General features: G+C 39.2%; 1 pseudogene; it reads left to right on the top strand.

Annotated features, from left to right (window-relative positions):
• The first annotated feature begins 2315 nt into the window (after positions 1 to 2315).
• LOC145713756 (tubulin beta chain pseudogene) lies at positions 2316 to 21774 on the top strand (annotated as a pseudogene).
• The last annotated feature ends 2210 nt before the right edge of the window (positions 21775 to 23984 follow it).

The raw sequence follows: 23984 nt of genomic DNA, 5'->3' as shown, positions 1-23984 counted from the left end.
TTATTATTTTACATAGTCATTTATTTGGAGAAATGTGTCATGTATATATGAAGATGCATTTGCCTAGATAAATGCAAAGGTGTATTTTTTTATTTTATTTTAGGGAGAGAGTGTGTGAGTCAGGGAGCGGGGCAGAGAGAGAGAATCTTAAGCAGGCACCACACTCAGCCCAGAGCCTGACACAGGGCTTGATATCACAACTCTGGAATCATGATCTGAGCCAAAATCAAGAGTTCAGGCAGTCAACTGACTGAGATACATAGTCACCCCTAAAGGTGGATTTCTAAATAGAGGATTATTATAGACATATTTGCTGATAAATAAAAATAAATAAAACAAAACATAGGTGACTGCCAAAATTATCATGGCACCTCACAAAACAATGCAAGAAAAATATCATCTATCTAATAAAGAATTGAGTCTAAGATGAATTTGGTTTAATTTAAATGTTGCCATTTACTGCTTTATTAAAATGCCACACACAATTTTTTTTAACTGCAGAAGCTTTTAATTATCTACATCTCCTTTTACCTTTTTTATTCTTCTATTTAAAAAAATTTAATTTATTTATTTAAATTCAAGTTAGTTAATATACAGTATAGTACTGGTTTCTGGAGCAGAATTCAGTGATTTATCACTTACACATAACACCCAGTGCTGATCCCAATAAGTTGAGCTCATTAGTACTCATCACCCATTTAGCCCATCCCACCACCCACCTCCCTTCCAGCAGCCCTTAGTTTGTTCTCTGTCTTTAAGAGTCTCTTATGGTTTGCCTCCCTCTGTTTTTACTGTATTTTTCCTTCACTTCCCCTTTGTTCATCTGTTATGTTTCTTAAACTTCAGATATGAGTGAAATCATATGATATTTGTGTTTCTCTGACGGACTTATTTGCTTAGGATAATACATTCTAGTTCCATCAAAGTTGTTGCAAATGACAAGAGGTTGTTTTTTTATGGTCAAGTAGCATTGCAGTGTGTGTGTGTGTGTGTGTGTGTGTGTGTGTGTACCACATCTTTTTAAAAATTTTTTATTTACATTTATTTATTTTTGAGACAGAGAGAGATGGCACAAGTAGGGGAGGGACAAAGAGAGAATGGGACACAGAATCCGAAGCAGACTCCAGGCTCTGAGCTGTTAACACAGAGCCAAACACGGGGCTCAAACTCACAAATCGTGAGATCATGACCAAAGCTGAAGTCGGACACTTAACCAACTGAGCCACCCAGGCGCCCCTACATACTACATCTTTATGCATTCATCAGTTGATGGCCATTTGGGCTCTTTCCATAATTTGGCTATTGTTGATAGCACTGCTCTAAACATTGAGGTGCATGTGTCTCTTCTAATCAGTATTTTTATATCCTTTGGATAAATACCTGGTAGTGCAATTGCTGGGCCATAGGGTAATTATATTTTTAATTGTTTGAGAAACCTCTATACTGTTTTCCAGAGTGGCTACACCCATTTGCATTCCCACAAAAGGACACAAGGTTTCCCCTTGCTCCTGATCCTTATCAGCCAGCATCTGTTGTTTCCTGAGTTGTTTTGTCATTCTGACAATGTGAGATGGTATCTCATTGTTGTTTTTATTTGTATTTCTCTGATAATGGGTGATGTTGAGCATCTTTTCATGTGTCTGTTAGATATCTGGATGTCTTCTTTGGAAAAGTGTCTATTCATGTCTTCTGCCCATTTCTGCACTGGATTATTTGTTTTAGGGGTGTTAATTTTAGTAAGTTCTTTATAGATTTTGGATACTAACCTTTTATCAGATATATCATTTTCAAATATCTTTTCCCATCCAATCAGGTTCTGTTCCATTGATCTATTTGTCTATTTTGGGGCCAGTATCATACCGTCTTGATGATTACAGCTTTGTAATACAGCTTGAAGTCCAGAATTGTGATGCCTCCAGCTTTGGTTTTCTTTTTCAATATTACTTTGGCTATTGAAGTTGTTTTCTGGTTCCATACACATTTTAGGATTGTTTGTTATAGCCTGTGAAGAATGCTGGTGTTGTTATCACCCACAATGGGGAAAAACTGAGAGCTTTCCCCCTAAGTCCAGAAACACAACAGGGATGTCCACCCTCACCACTGTTGTTCAACATGGTAGTGTAAAGTCCTAGACAACAAAAAGAAATAAAAGGCATACAAATTGGCAAAGAAGAAGTTAAACTTTCACTCTTCACAGATGACATAATACTCTATATGACAAATACAAAAGACATCACCAAAAACAGCTAAAACTGATACGTGAATTTATCAGAGTCACAGGATAAAAAATCTACACACATAAATCTTTTGCATTTATGTACACCAATAATGAAGCAGCAGAAAGAGAAATCAAGAAATCGACCCCATTCACCTTTGCACCAAAAACCATAAGATCCCTAAGAACAACCAATGAGGTAAGAGATCTGTATGCTGATAACTACAGAATGCTTATGAAAGAAATTGAAGAAGACACAAATAAATGGAAAATCATTCCATGCCCATGGATTTGAAGAACAAATATTGTTAAAATGTCTATTATATGTAAATATATAATGCAAATTATACATTTTTAGCTAAACAAAATTAGATATTGATTAGTTTACCTATTTTTTTGCTTCGTTGCTACTTTTGTAGATAATATTTATTCAACAGCATAAAATACACTAAAGCATACAAAATTTAAATTAAGAGATTGCACCTGTTGCCTGACTCAGTTTACATTCTAGCTCTGCCACTTACCAGCTGTGTGACTTCATACAAAAAATTCAAACTCTTAATGGTTCAATTATCTTATTTGTAGAAAAGGAATAATAGTAATAAAACCTATCTGATAGAGTAATTATGAGATTTGCATGAGTTAATATATGTAAATTATTATAACTGTCAGATATATGTTCTACATGTATTTGTTTTAATTTGGTCTTTAAAAAATCATTCATACATGGACTTTGGGTAACTAGCAGCAGCAGACAGATTAACTAAGTCCTAGTGCAAACAAAAAGACAAGAAGGCAAGAGACAAAGAAAAGTAGAATCTATTAAAAGTGATCAAACCTCTTCAGAATTCAGAAGACAGCAGTATCAATAAAGAAATGACCACATTGGGTTTTGGAACTCTCCTGTGAGAGGAGCAACAAAGTTGGGGAATTAAATGGCTAATACTACAGAGATGTTACCTAGAATATTTGTTCTGTAATTTAAGGAGCAATAACTATTAGTATTTTTAGGGAATTACTGATCTTGCACCAATGGTTTAACAAGGTTTAGAACTAAAGCGTCCAAGATTAGGTAAACAGGGTGAAAGCGCCCCCAGCATAGGACAAAAGCAGAAAGCTACTTTCATAGGACAGAAGTGTCCAGAATAGATAAACAGGGTTATAGACCACTACAGCAGGGTGAAATTGCCCTGAGAGGAGCTAATTAGCAAAAGACAGGTGCCTTCTAGACTCTGAGGTAGCATGCTCTACCTGTCTTATACCCTAGGCAAGTTAAGATAAACAGATGCAGTGCCTGATGCCTGTTGTAACAGCTATCTGCTCTGTGGAGGGATTGTGTTTTGTAAATCTCCTTTCTCTCACACAGATGAATTAATGTTCACTGTGTCATTGTCTCTTCCTGCACATCTATCACATCTGTAAGCCTTCTGATCCTAATAAAACCAGAGCAAGGGTCCTTATTCAGGGCTCTTGTAGTCTCCTGGACATTAGCCTCTCTTGAATTTAATTCTGCATCTGCTCTCTTGCTGGACAAGAGAGAGCTCCACATTCAAAGTCTGTGACAAGTATTCACTAATATCACATGAGCCTATCAGTTATTGAACATTAAAGTCCCTATGTCAGAGAAGGGAAAACTGAGAAATAAATATTTTTTTCTAAATGTAATTTTATAACCATATTGTAGCACTGGTTAAATAGTTGAAAGCTATTTATTTATTTATTTATTTATTTATTTATGTTTATTTACTTTGTTTTTTTTTTTTTTTTTTTTTTTTAATGTTTATTTATTTTTGAGACAGAGAGAGACAGAGCATGAGCAGGGGAGGGGCAGAGAGAGAGAGGGAGACACAGAATCTGAAACAGGCTCCAGGCTCTGAGCTATCAGCACAGAGCCCGACGCGGGGCTCGAACTCACGAACTATGAGATCATGACCTGGGCCGAAGTCAGATGCTTAACCGACTGAGCCACCCAGGTGCCCCCTGAACAAATTCTTTTAAATACAGCATTTCTGATTACTAAGAGCAATTAAGACAGTTTCATGGAAAGCTCTAAGCAGAAGACACTTTTGGAAGGGCAGCTTTTGATATTTAAAAAGTTCAGCATTTCTACGTCATTTCCCAGGGCCCAAATGTATCAGTGTTATTACTGATAGACATAAGCCCAAGAAAAAGGGAAGAAGTGAAGGTAACTACATTTTCACAGAAATGTGGATGGCTGGTGTCATCCTTTTCCATTATCAAAGTATATGTAAGAGATGAAGGGACTTATCTGAAAACCCCAAGAGTCTGATTCCAAATAAGTTGCTGAAAATTCATGTCTGGACTTTAGCAAAAAGGCTGCAAATAAAGACACAGATTTGAGAATTCTTAACACAGAGGTGGATAGTAGAAACTCTAAGAATGAACAAACCTATGAAGGGGTGTTCATTAAAAACTCCATGATGGTAGGAATTGGTATCTTACAAATCCAGGCCTACATACGTTTCTTTTTTTTTTTTTTTTTTTTTTTTTTTAACCTATTTTTTTAAAGATGTTTATTGTGGCGCTGTTTATTTATTTTTTTTTTTTATTTTTTAATATATGAAATTTACTGTCAAATTGGTTTCCATACAACACCCAGTGCTCATCCCAAAAAGTGCCCTCCTCAATACCCATCACCCACCCTGCCCTCCCTCCCACCCTGCCCTCCCTCCCACCCCCCATCAACCCTCAGTTTGTTCTCAGTTTTTAACAGTCTCTAATGCTTTGGCTCTCTCCCACTCTAACCTCTTTTTTTTTTTTTTTTTTTTTTTTCCTTCCCCTCCCCCATGGGTTTCTGTTATGTTTCTCAGGATCCACATAAGAGTGAAACCATATGGTATCTGTCTTTCTCTGTATGGCTTATTTCACTTAGCATCACACTCTCCAGTTCCATCCATGTTGCTACAAAAGGCCATATTTCATTTTTTCTCATTGCCACGTAGTATTCCATTGTGTATATAAACCACAATTTCTTTATCCATTCATCAGTTGATGGACATTTAGGCTCTTTCCATAATTTGGCTATTGTTGAGAGTGCCGCTATAAACATTGGGGTACAGGTGCCCCTATGCATCAGTACTCCTGTATCCCTTGGATAAATTCCTAGCAGTGCTATTGCTGGGTCATAGGGTAGGTCTATTTTTAATTTTCTGAGGAACCTCCACACTGCTTTCCAGAGCGGCTGCACCAATTTGCATTCCCACCAACAGTGCAAGAGGGTTCCTGTTTCTCCACATCCTCTCCAGCATCTATAGTCTCCTGATTTCTTCATTTTGGCCACTCTGACTGGCGTGAGGTGGTATCTGAGTGTGGTTTTGATTTGTATTTCCCTGATAAGGAGCGACGTTGAACATCTTTTCATGTGCCTGTTGGCCATCCGGATGTCTTCTTTAGAGAAGTGTCTATTCATGTTTTCTGCCCATTTCTTCACTGGGTTATTTGTTTTTCGGGTGTGGAGTTTGATGAGCTCTTTATAGATTTTGGATACTAGCCCTTTGTCCGATGTGTCATTTGCAAATATCTTTTCCCATTCCGTTGGTTGCCTTTTAGTTTTGTTGGTTGTTTCCTTTGCTGTGCAGAAGCTTTTTATCTTCATAAGGTCCCAGTAATTCACTTTTGCTTTTAATTCCCTTGCCTTTGGGGATGTGCCGAGTAAGAGATTGCTACGGCTGAGGTCAGAGAGGTCTTTTCCTGCTTTCTCCTCTAAGGTTTTGATGGTTTCCTGTCTCACATTCAGGTCCTTTATCCATTTTGAGTTTATTTTTGTGAATGGTGTGAGAAAGTGGTCTAGTTTCAACCTTCTGCATGTTGCTGTCCAGTTCTCCCAGCACCATTTGTTAAAGAGACTGTCTTTTTTCCATTGGATGTTCTTTCCTGCTTTGTCAAAGATGAGTTGGCCATACGTTTGTGGGTCTAGTTCTGGGGTTTCTATTCTATTCCATTGGTCTATGTGTCTGTTTTTGTGCCAATACCATGCTGTCTTGATGATGACAGCTTTGTAGTAGAGGCTAAAGTCTGGGATTGTGATGCCTCCTGCTTTGGTCTTCTTCTTCAAAATTACTTTGGCTATTCGGGGCCTTTTGTGGTTCCATATGAATTTTAGGATTGCTTGTTCTAGTTTCGAGAAGAATGCTGGTGCAATTTTGATTGGGATTGCATTGAATGTGTAGATAGCTTTGGGTAGTATTGACATTTTGACAATATTTATTCTTCCAATCCATGAGCAGGGAATGTCTTTCCATTTCTTTATATCTTCTTCAATTACCTGCATAAGCTTTCTATAGTTTTCAGCATACAGATCTTTTACATCTTTGGTTAGATTTATTCCTAGGTATTTTATGCTTCTTGGTGCAATTGTGAATGGGATCAGTTTCTTCATTTGTCTTTCTGTTGCTTCATTGTTAGTGTATAAGAATGCAACTGATTTCTGCACATTGATTTTGTATCCTGCAACTTTGCTGAATTCATGTATCAGTTCTAGCAGACTTTTGGTGGAGTCTATCGGATTTTCCATGTATAATATCATGTCATCTGCAAAAAGCGAAAGCTTGACTTCATCTTTGCCAATTTTGATGCCTTTGATTTCCTTTTGTTGTCTGATTGCTGATGCTAGAACTTCCAGCACTATATTAAACTGCAGCGGTGACAGTGGGCATCCCTGTCGTGTTCCTGATCTCAGGGAAAAGTTCTCAGTTTTTCCCCGTTGAGGATGATGTTAGCTGTGGGCTTTTCATAAATGGCCTTTATGATCTTTAAGTATGTTCCTTCTATCCCGACTTTCTCAAGGGTTTTTATTAAGAAAGGGTGCTGGATTTTGTCAAAGGCCTTTTCTGCATCGATTGACAGGATCATATGGTTCTTCTCTTTTTTTTTGTTAATGTGATGTATCACGTTGATCGATTTGCGAATGTTGAACCAGCCCTGCATCCCAGGAATGAATCCCACTTGATCATGGTGAATAATTCTTTTTATATGCTGTTGAATTCGATTTGCTAGTATCTTATTAAGAATTTTTGCATCCATATTCATCAGGGATATTGGCCTGTAGTTCTCTTTTTTTACTGGGTCTCTGTCTGGTTTAGGAATCAAAGTAATACTGGCTTCATAGAATGAGTCTGGAAGTTTTCCTTCCCTTTCTATTTCTTGGAATAGCTTGAGAAGGATAGGTATTATCTCTGCTTTAAATGTCTGGTAGAACTCCCCTGGGAAGCCATCTGGTCCTGGACTCTTATTTGTTGGGAGATTTTTGATAACCGATTCAATTTCTTCGCTGGTTATGGGTCTGTTCAAGCTTTCTATTTCCTCCTGATTGAGTTTTGGAAGAGTGTGGGTGTTTAGAAATTTGTCCATTTCTTCCAGGTTGTCCAATTTGCTGGCATATAATTTTTCATAGTATTCCCTGATAATTGTTTGTATCTCTGAGGGATTGGTTGTAATCATTCCATTTTCATTCATGATTTTATCTATTTGGGTCATCTCCCTTTTCTTTTTGAGAAGCCTGGCTAGAGGTTTGTCAATTTTGTTTATTTTTTCAAAAAACCAACTCTTGGTTTCATTGATCTGCTCTACAGTTTTTTTAGATTCTATATTGTTTATTTCTGCTCTGATCTTTATTATTTCTCTTCTTCTGCTGGGTTTAGGCTGCCTTTGCTGTTCTGCTTCTATTTCCTTTAGGTGTGCTGTTAGGTTTTGTATTTGGGATTTTTCTTGTTTCTTGAGATAGGCCTGGATTGCAATGTATTTTCCTCTCAGGACTGCCTTCGCTGCATCCCAGAGCATTTGGATTGTTGTATTTTCATTTTCGTTTGTTTCCATATATGTTTTAATTTCTTCTCTAATTGCCTGGTTGACCCACTCATTCGTTAGTAGGGTGTTCTTTAACCTCCATGCTTTTGGAGGTTTTCCAGACTTTTTCCTGTGGTTGATTTCAAGCTTCATAGCATTGTGGTCTGAAAGTATGCATGGTATAATTTCAATTCTTGTAAACTTATGAAGGGCTGTTTTGTGACCCAGTATATGATCTATCTTGGAGAATGTTCCATGTGCCCTCGAGAAGAAAGTATATTCTGTTGCTTTGGGATGCAGAGTTCTAAATAGATCTGTCAAGTCCATCTGATCCAATGTATCATTCAGGGCCCTTGTTTCTTTATTGACTGTGTGTCTAGATGATCTATCCATTTCTGTAAGTGGGGTGTTAAAGTCCCCTGCAATGACCACATTCTTATCAATAAGGTTGCTTATGTTTATGAGTAATTGTTTTATATATCTGGGGGCTCGGGTATTTGGCGCATAGACATTTATAATAGTTAGCTCTTCCTGGTGGATAGACCCTGTGATTATTATATAATGCCCTTCTTCATCTCTTGTTACAGCCTTTAATTTAAAGTCTAGTTTGTCTGATATAAGTATGGCTACTCCAGCTTTCTTTTGGCTTCCAGGAGCATGATAAATAGTTCTCCATCCCCTCACTCTCAATCTAAAGGTGTCCTCAGATCTAAAATGAGTCTCTTGTAGACAGCAAATAGATGGGTCTTGTTTTTTTATCCATTCTGATACCCTATGTCTTTTAGTTGGCGCATTTAATCCATTTACATTCAGTGTTATTATAGAAAGATATGGGTTTAGAGTCATTGTGATGTCTGTATGTTTTATGCTTGTAGTGATGTCTTTTGTACTTTGTCTCGCAGGATCCCCCTTAGGATCTCTTGTAGGGCTGGTTTCGTGGTGACAAATTCCTTCAGTTTTTGTTTGTTTGGGAAGACCTTTATCTCTCCTTCTATTCTAAATGACAGACTTGCTGGATAAAGGATTCTTGGCTGCATATTTTTTCTGTTTAGCACACTGTAGATATCGTGCCAAGCCTTTCTGGCCTGCCAAGTTTCAAAGGAGAGATCAGTCACGAGTCTTATAGGTCTCCCTTTATATGTGAGGGCACGTTTATCCCTTGCTGCTTTCAGAATTTTCTCTTTATCCTTGTATTTTGCCAGTTTCACTATGATATGTCGTGCAGAAGATCGATTCAAGTTACGTCTGAAGGGAGTTCTCTGTGCCTCTTGGATTTCAATGCCTTTTTCCTTCCCCAGTTCAGGGAAGTTCTCAGCTATAATTTGTTCAAGTACCCCTTCAGCACCCTTCCCTCTCTCTTCCTCCTCTGGGATACCAATTATGCGTATATTATTTCTTTTTAGTGTATCACTTAGTTCTCTAATTTTCCCCTCATACTCCTGGATTTTTTTATCTCTCTTTCTTTCAGCTTCCTCTTTCTCCATAACTTTATCTTCTAGTTCACCTATTCTCTCCTCTGCCTCTTCAAGCCGAGCCATTGTGGATTCCATTTTGTTTTGCAATTCGTTTAAAGCGTTTTTCAACTCCTCGTGACTGTTCCTTAGTCCCTCGATCTTTGTGGCAAGAGATTCTCTGCTGTCCTGTATACTGTTTTCAAGCCCAGCGATTAATTTTATGACTATTATTCTAAATTCACTTTCTGTTATATTATTTAAATCCTTTTTGATCAGTTCATTAGCTGTTGTTATTTCCTGGAGATTCTTCTGAGGGGAATTCTTCCGTTTGGTCATTTTGGAGAGTCCCTGGCGTGGTGAGGACCTGCAGTGCACTTCCCCTGTGCTGTGGTGTATAACTGGCGTTAGTGGGCGGGGCCGCAGTCCAACCCGATGTCTGCCCCCAGCCCACTGCTGGGGCCACGGTCAGACTGGTGTGTGCCTTCTCTTCCCCTCTCCTAGGGGCGGGATTCACTGTGGGGTGGCGTGTCCCGTCTGGGCTACTTGCACACTGCCAGGCTTGTGTTGCTGGGGATCTGGCGTATTAGCTGGGGTGGGTAGGCAAGGTGCACGGGGGCTGGAGGGGCAGGCTTAGCTCGCTTCCCCTTAGGTGATCCACTTCAGGGGGAGCCCTGTGGCAGCGGGAGGGAGTCAGATCCGCTGCTGGAGGTTTGGCTCCGCAGAAGCACAGAGTTGGGTGTTTGCGCTGCGCGAGCAAGTTCCCTGGCAGGAACTGGTTCCCTTTGGGATTTTGGCTGGGGGATGGGCGGGGGAGATGGCGCTGGCGCCTTTGTTCCCCGCCAAGCTGAGCTCTGCCGTCCGGGGGCTCAGCAGCTCTCCCTCCCTTTGTCCTCCAGCCTTCCCGCTTTCCGAGCAGAGCTGTTAACTTCTGACCTCCCAGACGCTAAGTCGCGCTTGCTGTCGGAACACAGTCTGTCCGGCCCCTCCGCTTTTGCCAGCCAGACTCGGGGGCTCTGCTTGGCCGGCGAGCCGCCCCTCCGCCCCGGCTCCCTCCCGCCAGTCCGTGGAGCGCGCACCGCCTCGCCGCCCTTCCTACCCTCTTCCGTGGGCCTCTCGTCTGCGCTTGACTCCGGAGACTCCCTTCTGCTAATCCTCTGGCGGTTTTCTGGGTTCTTTAGGCAGGTGTAGGTGGAATCTAAGTGATCAGCAGGACGCGCTGTGAGCCCCGCGTCCTCCTACGCCGCCATCTTCCCTCTCCTTCTACATACGTTTCTATATCCGTCTATGTTTATTTACTTTGAAAGAGAGAGAGAGACAGAGCATGAAAGAAACAGAGACACAAAATCCGAATCAGGCTCCAGGCCCTGAGCTGTCAGCACAGAGCTCAACACAGGGCTCAAACTCACAAGTTGTGAGATCATAGCATCAGCTGAATTTGTTCACTCAACCGACTGAGCCACTCAATGCCCCTAGTTGAAAGCTGTTTTTAAATCCTCATATTTTTTAAGGCAGAATGTCATGATTATAATCTTTCACAGTAAGAGTAATTGAAAAATAAATGTTCCAGTTAGATGCCGGAAGAATTCCTTGGGTACTTAAATGAGTCTTGTCTAATGACAAAAAACATATGAGGAAAAAAAATGACCAAATTGGCATTTTAACCATATATATTTCAATAGGGGATATATATGCCTAAAAGTCCTAAGGGCCTTTAATTGGCTACACAATAAACTCCAAATTCCTTAGAATGGAATTCGGTGCTTCCAATCTAATAAAAAAAATCTTTCTACTTCCATAGTCTATTAATTTCACTTTCTTGGTTTCTTCACCTCATCTGCTCACTTCTTCACACACACCTTTACTTTATCTAACAAATATATGCTGCCTCACCAAGCAGCTCTGCTGCTAGAACATGCAACGCTCTTTTGACACTTCAAGCCTTAGCACAAGAAGTTCTTGAAATTTTGAAAGCTTGTTCCACACTTCTCAACTTGGTGAGCTTTGTTTTTAAAACAGTTTAACAGTCATGTCTTCCAAGAACTTTTCCTGACTTCCAAAATTTCACATCCTTTCTCTCACAACCTTCATTGAATTCACTGCTTCTAACAATGCTCTTTTCTTTTTTTTATTATTTTTTTAATTTTTTTTAAAATTTACATCCAATTTAGTTAGCAAATATACAACGATGATTACAGGAGTAGATTCCTTAGTGTCCCTTACTCATTTAGCCCATCCCCCCTCCCACAACCCCTCCCATAACCCTCAGTTTGTTCTACATATTTATGAGTCTCTTCTGTTTTGTCCCCCTCCCTGTTTTTATATTCGTTTTCCTTCCTTTATGTTCATCTGTTTTGTCTCTTAAAGTCCTCATATGAGTGAAGTCATATGATTTCTGTCTTTCTCTGATTGACTAATTTCACTTAGCTTAATACCCTCCGGTTCCATCCATGTAGTTGCAAATGGCAAGATTTTATTCTTTTTTGATTGCCAAGGAATACTCCATTGTGTGTGTGTGTGTGTGTGTGTGTGTGTGTATATATATATATATATATATATATATATATATATATATATATATCACATCTTCTTTATCAATTTATCCATTGAGGGACATTTGGGCTCTTTCCATACTTTGGCTATTGTTGATAGTGATGCTATAAACATGGGGGGGCATGTGTCCCTTTGAAACAGCACACCTGTATCCCTTGGATAAATGCCTAGTAGTGCCATTGCTGGGTCATACGGTAGTTCTATTTTTAGTTTTTTGAAGAACCTCTTATCAATGTTCTTTTCTAACATTGATCACACTGTATTGAAGCCCAATATTTACATAAGTCTCTCCCACAATAAACTGTTTAATTCTTGAGGGCAGGGACCAAATTCCAATACTCTAATGTCTAAATTTTAGAGAGCTGCTATAAATCCCCCTTGAAGTCTCTTGGAAGACAGTACATAGGTAATTCTCCTAGGTTCAGCCAAACGAATATTTTCCTTCCTGAGTTTGAATCTTGAGAGGGAGTAAAACAAAAAAAAAAAAAAAGAAAAAAAAAGAAAAAAAAAGAAAAGAAAATTATTTGAAGCTGCTATGATAGTTCAGCCTCAAAGAGTCTGCTGGTAGCAGCAGCAGCAAGGGTTCTTGGGTGGAAAACACCAGTAGTAATGTTTCCCTTAAACATTATTTCTTAATAATGAATTTAGTTGCACTCCATGTTACTTAAGCCTTTTCTGGTTTCTTCCATTTTCTTTTGGCTTGGTTACCTGAAGTTTCTATTGATTTTGAGTCACCCAATATACTTTCAACACATTCGTCTCCTACTTAGGAAAACCAGAGTCAATTTATATTTTCTATAAACAAGAACGTTGGCTAATGCAGTGCCTGGCACACAATTGATAATTAAGGTTTGTAGGAAAAGAGATAAAGAAAGCAAGTCTTTTACTTTTTCTATAGTTATTTCTGTATCATGTCCCTTACTAGATTTTGAGATTATGAATAAATGTACATGTCCTCTACAATTTCTTGTAAATACATTAGTTAAATTTAACTGTATTAGTCAAATGTGGGGCGCCTGGGTGGCTCAGTCGGTTAAGCATCCAACTTCAGCTCAGGTCATGATCTCACAATCTGTGAGTTCGAGCCCCACATTGGGCTCTGTGCTGACAGCTCAGAGCCTGGAGCCTGCTTCAGATTCTGTGTCTCCCTCTCTCTCTGACCCTCCCCTGCTCATGCTCTGTCTCTCTCTGTCTCAAAAATACATTTAAAAAATTAAAAAATTAAAAAAACTGTATTAGTCAAATGATGGATATGCAAATATTATTTAAAATGACCAAATTAAACAGTACTTGAATGAAAAGACAATTTGCTGCCAGTCATTATGGCTAACTCAAATCAAATAAACTTTATTTCTAGAGTAGTTTTAGATTTACAGCAAAATTGAGGTGAGATTACAGAGAATTTCCATATACCTTTTGTCCCCACAAATTCATCCCCCCACACACACTGTCAACATCTTATACCACAGTGGTGCTTTTGTTACAATCAATGAACCTACATTGACACATCATAATCACACAAGTCCATAGTTTACATTAGGTTTTATTCTTGGTGCTGCATATTCTATGAGTTTGGACAAATGTATAGTGACATTCATTCATTGTAGTACCAAACAGAATGATTTTTGCTGCCTTTAAACCCTGTGTTTTTCGTATTCATCCCTCCCTTTCTCAATCACTGCCAATCACTGATGTTTTTACTGTTTCAATAGCTTTGCCCTTTTCAGAAAGTCATATAGTTGAAATCATATAGTGTGTAGTATTTTCAAGTTGACCTTATTCACCTAGTAATATGCATTTAAGGTTTTTCCAATCTTTTTAAAAAAAATTTTTAATGTTAATTTATTCTTGAGAGAGAGAGAGAGAGAGAGAGAGAGAGACGGTGTGATCAGGGGAAAAGCAGAGAGACAGGGAGACACAGAATCTGAAACAGGCTCCAGGCTCTGAGCTGTCAGCACAGAGCCTGATGGGGGGCTAGAACTCAGGAACTGCAAGATCATGACCTGAGCCGAAGTCAGACGCTTAACCGACTGGGCCACCCCATTGCCCCTGTTTTTCCAATCTTTTTATGACTTGTGAGCTCATTTCTGTTTAGCATTGAATAATACTCCATTGTCTGGATATAACAGTTTATTTATTCATTCACCTACTGAAAGACATCTTGGTTGTACCAAGTTGTGGCAATAATGAATGAAGCTGCTATAAACATCCATGTATAGGATTTTGCATGTAAATAAGTTTTTAATTCATTTGGGTAAATACTAATGAGTGTGACTGTTGTGTCATATAGTAAGAGTACATGTAGTTTTGGAAGAACCTGCGAAACTGTGTTCCAAAGTGGCTGCACCATTTTGCATTCTCACTGATAATATATGAGTGTTCTTACTGCTCCACATCCTTGCTAACACTTGGGCCATCAATGCTGTGGATTCTGGCCATTCTAATAAGTGCATAGTGGGGGTATAAAGCTCTTTTGGAATCAATGCTTATTTTAAAGAGTAATTTTTCTGGTAGAAATTTAGGCCTCTGGGCTCGTTTTTGAGGGAAATCTGGACTTTGTGGTGCCACTCAAGCCTTACAACTTAACACAACCTTTACTTCACATTATTTGTTATTTTATTTTTTCCTGTATGTTCTCATCTTTATAATGTTAAAATTACATTATGAAACATTTGAGAACATGTACCGTTGGCTTAAAGTTTTGTGTATGACCAAATAACCTAGCACAATGTCTTGTACATACAGAGTAATTTAATACAGACTGAGACACACTTAAAACAGACTATAATGATAAATGATGGCTGCACTGATTTGTGTTTAAAAGCATACATGTATGTATTTTTATTTAGAATTAATATATATTAAGAAATAATTGAGACAATGAAATGTTGGGGGTTTTGAGGTAAACATTTATAACTTTATTTTTTTTTTAATTTTCAATATATGACATTTATTGTCAAATCGGTTTCCATACAACACCCAGTGCTCATCCCAAAAGGTGCCCTCCTCAATATCCATCACCCACTCTCTCCTCCCTCCCACCCCCCATCAACCCTCAGTTTGTTCTCAGTTTTTAAGAGTCTCTTATGCTTTGGCTCTCTCCCACTCTAACCTCTTTTTTTTTTTTTTCTTCCCCTCCCCCATGGGTTTCTGTTACGTTTCTCAGGATCCACATAAGAATGAAAACATATGGTATCTGTCTTTCTCTGTATGGCTTATTTCACTTAGCATCACACTCTCCAGTTCCATCCACGTTGCTACAAAGGGTCAAATTTCGTTCTTTCTCATTGCCATGTAGTACTCCATTGTGTATATAAACCACAATTTCTTTATCCATTCATCAGTTGATGGACATTTAGGCTCTTTCCATAATTTGGTTATTGTTGAGAGTGCTGCTATCAGCATTGGGGTACAAGTGCCCCTATGCATCAGTACTCCTGTATCCCTTGGGTAAATTCCTAGCAGTGCTATTGCTAGGTCATAGGGTAGGTCTATTTTAATTTTCTGAGGAACCTCCACACTGCTTTCCAGAGTGGCTGCACCAATTTGCATTCGAACCAACAGTGCAAGAGGGTTCCCATTTCTCCACATCCTCTCCAGCATCTATAGTCTCCTGATTTGTTCATTTTGGCCACTCTGACTGGCGTGAGGTGATATCTGAGTGTGGTTTTGATTAGTATTTCCCTGATGAGGAGAGACGTTGAGCATCTTTTCATGTGCCTGTTGGCCATCTGGATGTCTTCTTTAGAGAAGTGTCTATTCATGTTTTCTGCCCATTTCTTCACTGGGTTATCTGTTTTTCAGGTGTGGAGTTTGGTGAGCTCTTTATAGATTTTGGATACTAGACCTTTGTCCTATATGTCATTTGCAAATATCTTTTCCCATTCCGTTGGTTGCCTTTTAGTTTTGTTGGTTGTTTCCTTTGCTGTGCAGAAGCATTTTTTTTTCTTCATAAGGTCCCAGTAATTCATTTTTGCTTTTAATTCCCTTGCCTTTGGGGATGTGTCGAGTAAGAGATTGCTACGGCTGAGGTCAGAGAGGTCTTTTCCTGCTTTCTCCTCTAGGGTTTTGATGGCTTCCTGTCTCACATTCAGGTCCTTTATCCGTTTTGAGTTTGTTTTTGTGAATGGTGTGAGAAAGTGGTCTAGTTTCAACCTTCTGCATGTTGCTGTCCAGTTCTCCCAGCACCATTTGTTAAAGAGACTGTCTTTTTTTCCATTGGATGTTCTTTCCTGCTTTGTCAAAGATTAGTTGGCCATACGTTTGTGGGTCTATTTCTGGGGTTTCTATTCTATTCCATTGGTCTATGTGTCTGTTTTTGTGCCATTACAATGCTATCTTGATGATTACAGCTTTGTAGTAGAGGCTAAAGTCTGGGATTGTGATGCCTCCTGCTTTGGTCTTCTTCTTCAAAATTACTTTGGCTATTCAGGGCCTTTTGTGGTTCCATATGAATTTTAGAATTGCTTGTTCTAGTTTCGAGAAGAATGCTGGTGCAATTTTGATTGGGATTGCATCGAATGTGTAGTAACTTTGGGTAGTATTGACATTTTGACAATATTTTTTCTTCCAATCCATGAGCAGGGAATGTCTTTCCATTTCTTTATATCTTCTTCAATTGCCTTAATAAGCTTTCTATAGTTTCAGCATACAGATCTGTTACATCTTTGGTTAGGTTTATTCTTAGGTATTTTATGCTTCTTGGTGCAATTGTGAATGGGATCAGTTTCTTTATTTGTCTTTCTGTTGCTTCATTGTTAGTGTATAAGAATGCAACTGATTTCTGTACATTAATTTTGTATCCTGCAACTTTGCTGAATTCATGTATCAGTTCTAGCAGACTTTGGTGGAGACTATCGGATTTTCCATGTATAATATCATGTCATCTGCAAAAAGTGAAAGCTTGACTTCATCTTTGCCAATTTGGATGCCTTTGATTTCCTTTTGTTGTCTGATTGCTGATGCTAGAACGTCCAACACTATGTGAAACAACAACGGTGAGAGTGGGCATCCCTGTCATGTTCCTGATCTCAGGGAGAAACTCTGTTTCTCCCCATTGAGGATGATGTTAGCTGTGGGCTTTTCATACATGGCTTTGATGATGTTTAAGTATGTTCCTTCTATCCTGACTTTCTCAAGCGTTTTTATTAAGAAAGGGTGCTGGATTTTGTCAAAGGCCTTTTCTGCATCGATTGACAGGATCATATGGTTCTTATCATTCTTTTATTCATGTGATGTATCATGTTGATTGATTTGCGAATGTTGACCCAGCCCTGCATCCCAGGAATGAATCCCACTTGATCATGGTGAATCATTCTTTTTGTTTTTTAGTTTTTTTTAACCTTTATTTATTTTTGAGACAGAGAGAGACAGAGCATGAATGGGGGAGGGTCAGAGAGAGAGGGAGACACAGAATCGGAAGCAGGATCCAGGCTCTGAGCTGTCAGCACAGAGCCCGATGTGGGGCTCGAACTCATGGACCGTGAGATCATTACCTGAGCCGAAGTCGGACGCTCAACCGACCAAGCCACCCAGGCGCCCCTCCTTCCCTTTCTTTTTCTTGGAATAGTTTGAGAAGGATAGGTATTATCTCTGCTTTAAACGTCTGGTAGAACTCCCCTGGGAAGCCATCTGGTCCTGGACTCTTATTTGTTGGGAGATTTTTGATAACAGATTCAATTTCTTCGCTGGTTATGGGTCTGTTCAAGCTTTCTATTTCCTCCTGATTGAGTTTTGGAAGAGTGTGGGTGTTTAGGAATTTGTCCATTTCTTCCAGGTTGTCCAATTTGTTGGCATATAATTTTTCATAGTATTCCCTGATAATTGTTTGTATCTCTAAGGGATTGGTTGTAATAATCCCATTTTCATTCATGATTTTATCTATTTGGGTCATCTCCCCCTTTTTTTTTTTTTTTTGAGAAGCCTAGCTAGAGGTTTGTCATTTTTGTTTATTTTTTTCAAAAAACCAACTCTTGGTTTCGTTGATCTGCTCTACCGTTTTTTTAGATTCTATATTGTTTATTTCTGCTCTGATCTTTATTATTTCTCTTCTTCTGCTGGGTTTAGGCTTCATTTGCTGTTCTGCTTCTATTTCCTTTAGGTGTGCTGTTAGATTTTGTATTTGGGATTTTTCTTGTTTCTTGAGATAGGCCTGGATTGCAATGTATTTTCCTCTCAGGACTGCCTTCGCTGCATCCCAAAGCATTTGGATTGTTGTGTTTTCGTTTTCGTTTGTTTCCATATATTTTTAAATTTCTTCTCTAATGGCCTGGTTGACCCACTCATTCTTTAGTAGGGTGTTCTTTAACCTCCATGCTTTTGGAGGTTTTCCAGACTTTTTCCTGGGGTTGATTTCAAGCTTCATAGCATTGTGGTCTGAAAGTATGCATGGCATAATTTCAATTCTTGTATACTTATGAAGGGCTGTTTTGTGAACCAGTATATGATCTATCTTGGAGAATTTTCCATGTGCCCTCGAGAAGAAAGTATATTCTGTTGCTTTGGGATGCAGAGTTCTAAATATATCTGTCAAGTCCATCTGACCCGATGTATCATTCAGGGCCCTTGTTTCTTTATTGACCCTGTGTCTAGATGATCTATTCATTTCTGTAAGTGGAGTGTTAAAGTCCCCTGCAATGACCACATTCTTATCAATAAGGTTGCTTATGTTTATGAGTAATTGTTTTATATATTTGGGGGCTCCAGTATTCGGTGCATAGACATTTATAATTGTTAGCTCTTCCTGATGGATAGACCCTGTGATTATTATATAATGCCCTTCTTCATCTCTTGTTACAGCCTTTAATTTAAAGTCTAGTTTGTCTGAGATAAGTATGGCTACTCCAGCTTTCTTTTGGCTTCCAGTAGCATGATAAATAATTCTCCATCCCCTCATTCTCAATCTAAAGGTGTCCTCAGGTCTAAAATGAGTCTCTTGTAGACAGCAAATAGATGGGTCTTGTTTTTTTATCCATTCTGATAGCCTATGTCTTTTGGTTGGCGCATTTAATCCATTTACATTCAGTGTTATTATAGAAAGATACGGGTTTAGAGTCATTGTGATGTCTGTATGTTTTATGCTTGTAGCGATGTCTCTGGTACTTTGTCTCACAGGATCCCCCTTAGGATCTCTTGTAGGGCTGGTTTAGTGGTGACAAATTCCTTCAGTTTTTGTTTGTTTGGGAAGACCTTTATCTCTCCTATTCTAAATGACAGACTTGCTGGATAATGGATTCTCGGTTGCATTTTTTTTTCCTGTTCAATACATTGAAGATCTCGTGCCAATCCTTTCTGGCCTGCCACGTTTCAAAAGAGAGATCAGTCACGAGTCTTATAGGTCTTCCTTTCATATGTGAGGGCACGTTTATCCCTTGCTGCTTTCAGAATTTTCTCTTTATCCTTGTATTTTGCCAGTTTCACTATGATATGTCGTGCAGAAGATCGATTCAAGTTACGTCTGAAGGGAGTTCTTTGTGCCTCTTGGATTTCAATGCCTTTTCCCTTCCCCAGTTCAGGGAAGTTCTCAGCTATGATTTCTTCAAGTACCCCTTCAGTACCTTTCCCTCTCTCTCCTCCTGTGGGATACCAATTATACGTAGATTATTTATTTTCAGTGTATCACTTAGTTCTCTAATTTTCCCCTCATACTCCTGGATTTTTTTATCTCTCTTTTTCTCAGCTTCCTCTTTTTCCATAATTTTATCTTCTAGTTCACCTATTCTCTCCTCTGCCTCTTCAATCCGAGCCGTCGTCGTTTCCATTTTATTTTGCATCTGTTAAAAGCGTTTTTCAGCTCCTCCTGACTGTTCCTTAGTCCCTTGATCTCTGTAGCAAGAGATTCTCTGCTGTCCTCTATATTGTAAAAACATTTATAACTTTAAATTGTTATCTCTGATATTAATCTGAACATTTCTTAATGAACACTTATTTGATGGAATATATTCATGTAATTACCATATATAGTTTTCTATTATTCTGAAACTGAAATGTATTTCTGTGCTTAGGACAATGTAGCCAGAGTAAATATTATAACTGACTCACCATTATTTCATTTGTATGTTTATACTGCATTTGCATCTGGAGGTTTAATTGCTTTGAACTCACTGCAAGAATTTACTGGATACGTTTAATAAGAACAACCTAGCTAAGATGAGCTTAAATTTTGGTCAGAAGCAGATGGATTAGAATGTGTGGCCCATCTATAAATTCAAGTCCCACAACTTCACCCTCCCTTTTATTTTATCAGAACATTAGGGAGAAAGATCAAAAGCCACAGAAATTTTGCAACATGCTAAATAGTCTATAAGACTGAAGAAGAAAGCAATTCTATTTACTAGGGTGATATGTCCTTAAGTGTTATACATGTGCCTGAAACAAGCTGGAAGCAAACATTCCTAACTAGCTTTATAGACTCTCCTTTTCTTTCCTTCTATTCTCTCTTTTATATGATTTATTTTCTTTCTACCCATCCACAAAGAGATACTTTCACCGGTCTGTTTATAAAAGTATTTCCTGTTTTGGGGTGCCTGTGTGGCTGTCAGTTATGTGTCTGACTCTTGATTTTAACTCAGGTTATGATCTCATTTTTCATGAGATCAAGCCCCACATTGGGCTTGGTACTGGCAACATGAAGCCTGCTTGGGATTCTCTGTCTCCCTTTCTCTCCACCTCTCTCTCTAAAAAATAAAAATATAAACATTTTTTTTAAATCTTCCCTTTTTAACCCCAGAAATGTCAATTGATTGTCCTATTGTCTATTGCTTTTGTTCTAATTATCAAACAAGAACATATACTATAATTTTGAAGTCTGCAGGACTTCAAGCTAACTCACTCTCTTAGAAGGGGCACAGACCCTGGCCTGGGCACCTTGCTTATCAGCAAGATATGCAAAGGATATCTCAACCACATTATAAACATTTTCAGTGTGGTACCCTCACCAAAAGTGTCAACACTGTAGTTGAGCCCCACAACACCACTCCTTTGGTCCATCAATTGGTAGAGTACACAGATGAGACCTACTGCATTGACAGCGAGACCATTTATGACATCTGCGTCTGCACCCTCAAGCTGACCAAGGCGGACCTGTGGGGACCTGAGTCACCTCCTCTCACCCACCATAAGGGGCATTGCCACCTTCCTCTGCTTCCCTGACCAGTTTAGTGCTGATCCTCACAAGCTGGCAGTCAATATGGTTCCTTTCTTGTGTCTCCACTTCTTCATACCTGGCTTTGCCACTCTAACCAGTCATACAAGCCAGCAGTATTGGATTATCACTGTGCCTGAATTGAACCAGCAGATCTTCAATGTCAAGAACATGATGGCTGCCTGTGACCCCCACCATGGTTGGTATCTCACCAAGGCTGCTGTCTTCCATTGATGTGTGTCCATGAAGGAGGTGGATGAGTTGATGTTCAACATGCAAAACAAAAATAGCAGCTACTTTGTGAAATTAATCCCCAACAACACCAATTTGGCTGTCTGTGACATCCTGCTCAGTGGATTCAAGATAGCAAACACCTTCACTAACAATAGAATGGCCATCCAGGAGATCTTCAAGCCTATCTCAGAGCAGTTCATGACCATGTTCTGCTTCAGAGCCTTCTCCCACTGGTACAGAGATAAGGGCATGGATAAGATGGAGTTCACCAAGGCTGAGAGCAAAATGAACAGCTTTGTCTCTGTCTACCAATAGTACTAGGATGCCAAAGAGAGAAGGAGGATTTTGGTGAGAAGGCCAAAGAAGAGGCCTAAGGCAGAAACCCATCACCTGAGGCCTCTTAGTTCCCTCAGTCTTTCTTCCCCAACTGCCCCTTTTCTTTCCCTTAGAATTTGCATTATCTGGCTTTATCTTGTTTTTTTTTTTTAAGGGTGGGGGGGGTGGGGGCCACGCATATCCAGAACAGTACATGGCACATAATAAATGATCAATAAATATTTGTTGTTTTTTTGAAAGAAAAACTTAAAGTTTACATTAGAATTTCATCTCCACAGTGTGTAGTTCTATGAGTCTTGGCAAATGCATAATGTCATGTATCTATCATTACAGTATCATATTGAATAGTATCACTGTCTAAAATTACAGTGCTCCACCTATTCATTTTTCCACTCTTTTAGTCCCAGAAACCCACTGATCTTTTTATTATCTAGATGTTTTTGTCTTTTCTAGAATATCATACAGTTGGAATAATGTATTAATGCCCCTGGTTTGATTTTAATTCAATGGAGTGCTGGTTTCAACTACCTCCCAGTGGATTTACCACAGCCAGAAGTGGCTAGATCAAAGATGTGGAGGGGATCACATTAGACCAATAAGGGAAACCTCGCATGGGAGTCTTAAGATTGGTAGCCGAGCTAGTCCTTCAGGTGGCTGTCCCTTGTCTAAGATAGACAACTTTGTATAAGGACAGGAATAAAGAGAGGGCATTAAATTTCTGGGTATTATTACCATTCCAGCCAAGGTGCTAACTTTCAGCCAAAAGGCAAGCTTTCTTCTCCCCACAGAGTAAACATGGGCTAGAGGATTACAGTCTGAGCAATCAACATGAAAGTGTTCCGATAAGGCTATACTCCTTGTAAAGCCCCTGAAATGAGATTAATGGAAGAAAAGAGAAAATACTCACCAAGTATGCACCAAGGCTCCAAGTCCAGATGAAAAGTTTCAAAGCTCCATGTTGGTCATGAAAATGATGAAATTTGGAGTAGGGTCCATGAGCAAATGTCTAAGAAATAATTCTTGAGACATCTTTGGTGTAAAGAGGTGATTTTATTAAAGCATGGGGATAGGACCCATGGGCACTGGGATTGTGATGAACTACTGATTATATACTTTTAAGTTTGTGAAGGAAGGGGAGATAAAGATAGAGTTTCCAAGGAATTTCTGGACGCTGAAAACAGGGTGTCACAGGAACCTGAAAATTTAGCTATTGTCAAGATAAGGTTGCTTTTAGTTTTTAAGGACATGTAGATTAAGGCATTAAGGCAGTCATAAACTTCTTGAGGAGTCACATGCAGGTCTCTGTTATCTATCAGTGGGCTGCAGGCTGTAGGGGATTTAATTTAAACTACATTTTTCTTGCCTTTGTTTCCCTCATCAGTCACTAATTCCAATGTGTGTGTCAGACAGTGCTTCTCCACATAGTCAAGCAATGTTCCAACACCAGCTGGATATCCTATGATTAAACTAAATTCTGACACTACCTATCCAGAGATAGCATCAGATTACACAAGCTATAGGCTCAGTCCTAAACAACTGCCCTCCATTTCAGATGCCAGTAGCAAATCCAGTTTGTTCCTTGTGCTTCTGACAAAATCACTGTAAATCAAAGATTCCCATGACCCCCTCTGTGGGGAATAAACTTATAAAGGCCCCAGAATAGGGAGGTGCAAAGGCACTAGTAAAGAACACAGGTATAAGAAATAAACAAGACTAGGAATTCAGGGCGGAAGGTCCCCCCCCCCCAATTTAGTACTATAGCAGAAAGCTGCCTTCACAGGAGGAAAAGATCAAGTTAGGCAAACAGGCAAATTGAACTATAACAGGTAAATTGACCATTGTGCTACAGGTGAAGCAGCCCAGAGATGAGAGGGTTAACAAAAGAAAAGGTGCCTTGTTAACCCTGAAGTTATTTCCCCTATCTGTCTTATCCCCTAGGCTAGCTAAAATAAACAGACAGGTGCCTTCTGTCTACCATTAACAACCATCTGCCCATCTGCCTGGAGCCAGGATTTTGTTTTATATTGACCCAAACCTCAAACACCATATATCTTCAAAACCCCCTTTTCCTTCACGTCCCCAAGTTAATATTCCCAGTTTCTTTGCCTCTTTGTGCACACCCATGATGTTTGTAAGCTTTCTGATCTGAATAAATATGGGCAAGGACCCTTATTCGGGGCTCTTGTCTTTTCCTGGATATTAGCCATATCTCAGTTTTCATCCTGTGTCCTGCTCTCTTGCGAAGCAA

Source organism: Panthera onca, chromosome X (genome assembly GCF_046562875.1).
Source record: "Panthera onca isolate mPanOnc1 chromosome X, mPanOnc1 haplotype 2, whole genome shotgun sequence".
In the NCBI taxonomy this organism is placed as follows: Eukaryota; Metazoa; Chordata; class Mammalia; order Carnivora; family Felidae; genus Panthera; species Panthera onca.
The sequence above is the reverse complement of the archived record's forward strand: the minus strand, read 5'-3'. Positions and strand labels throughout refer to the sequence as shown.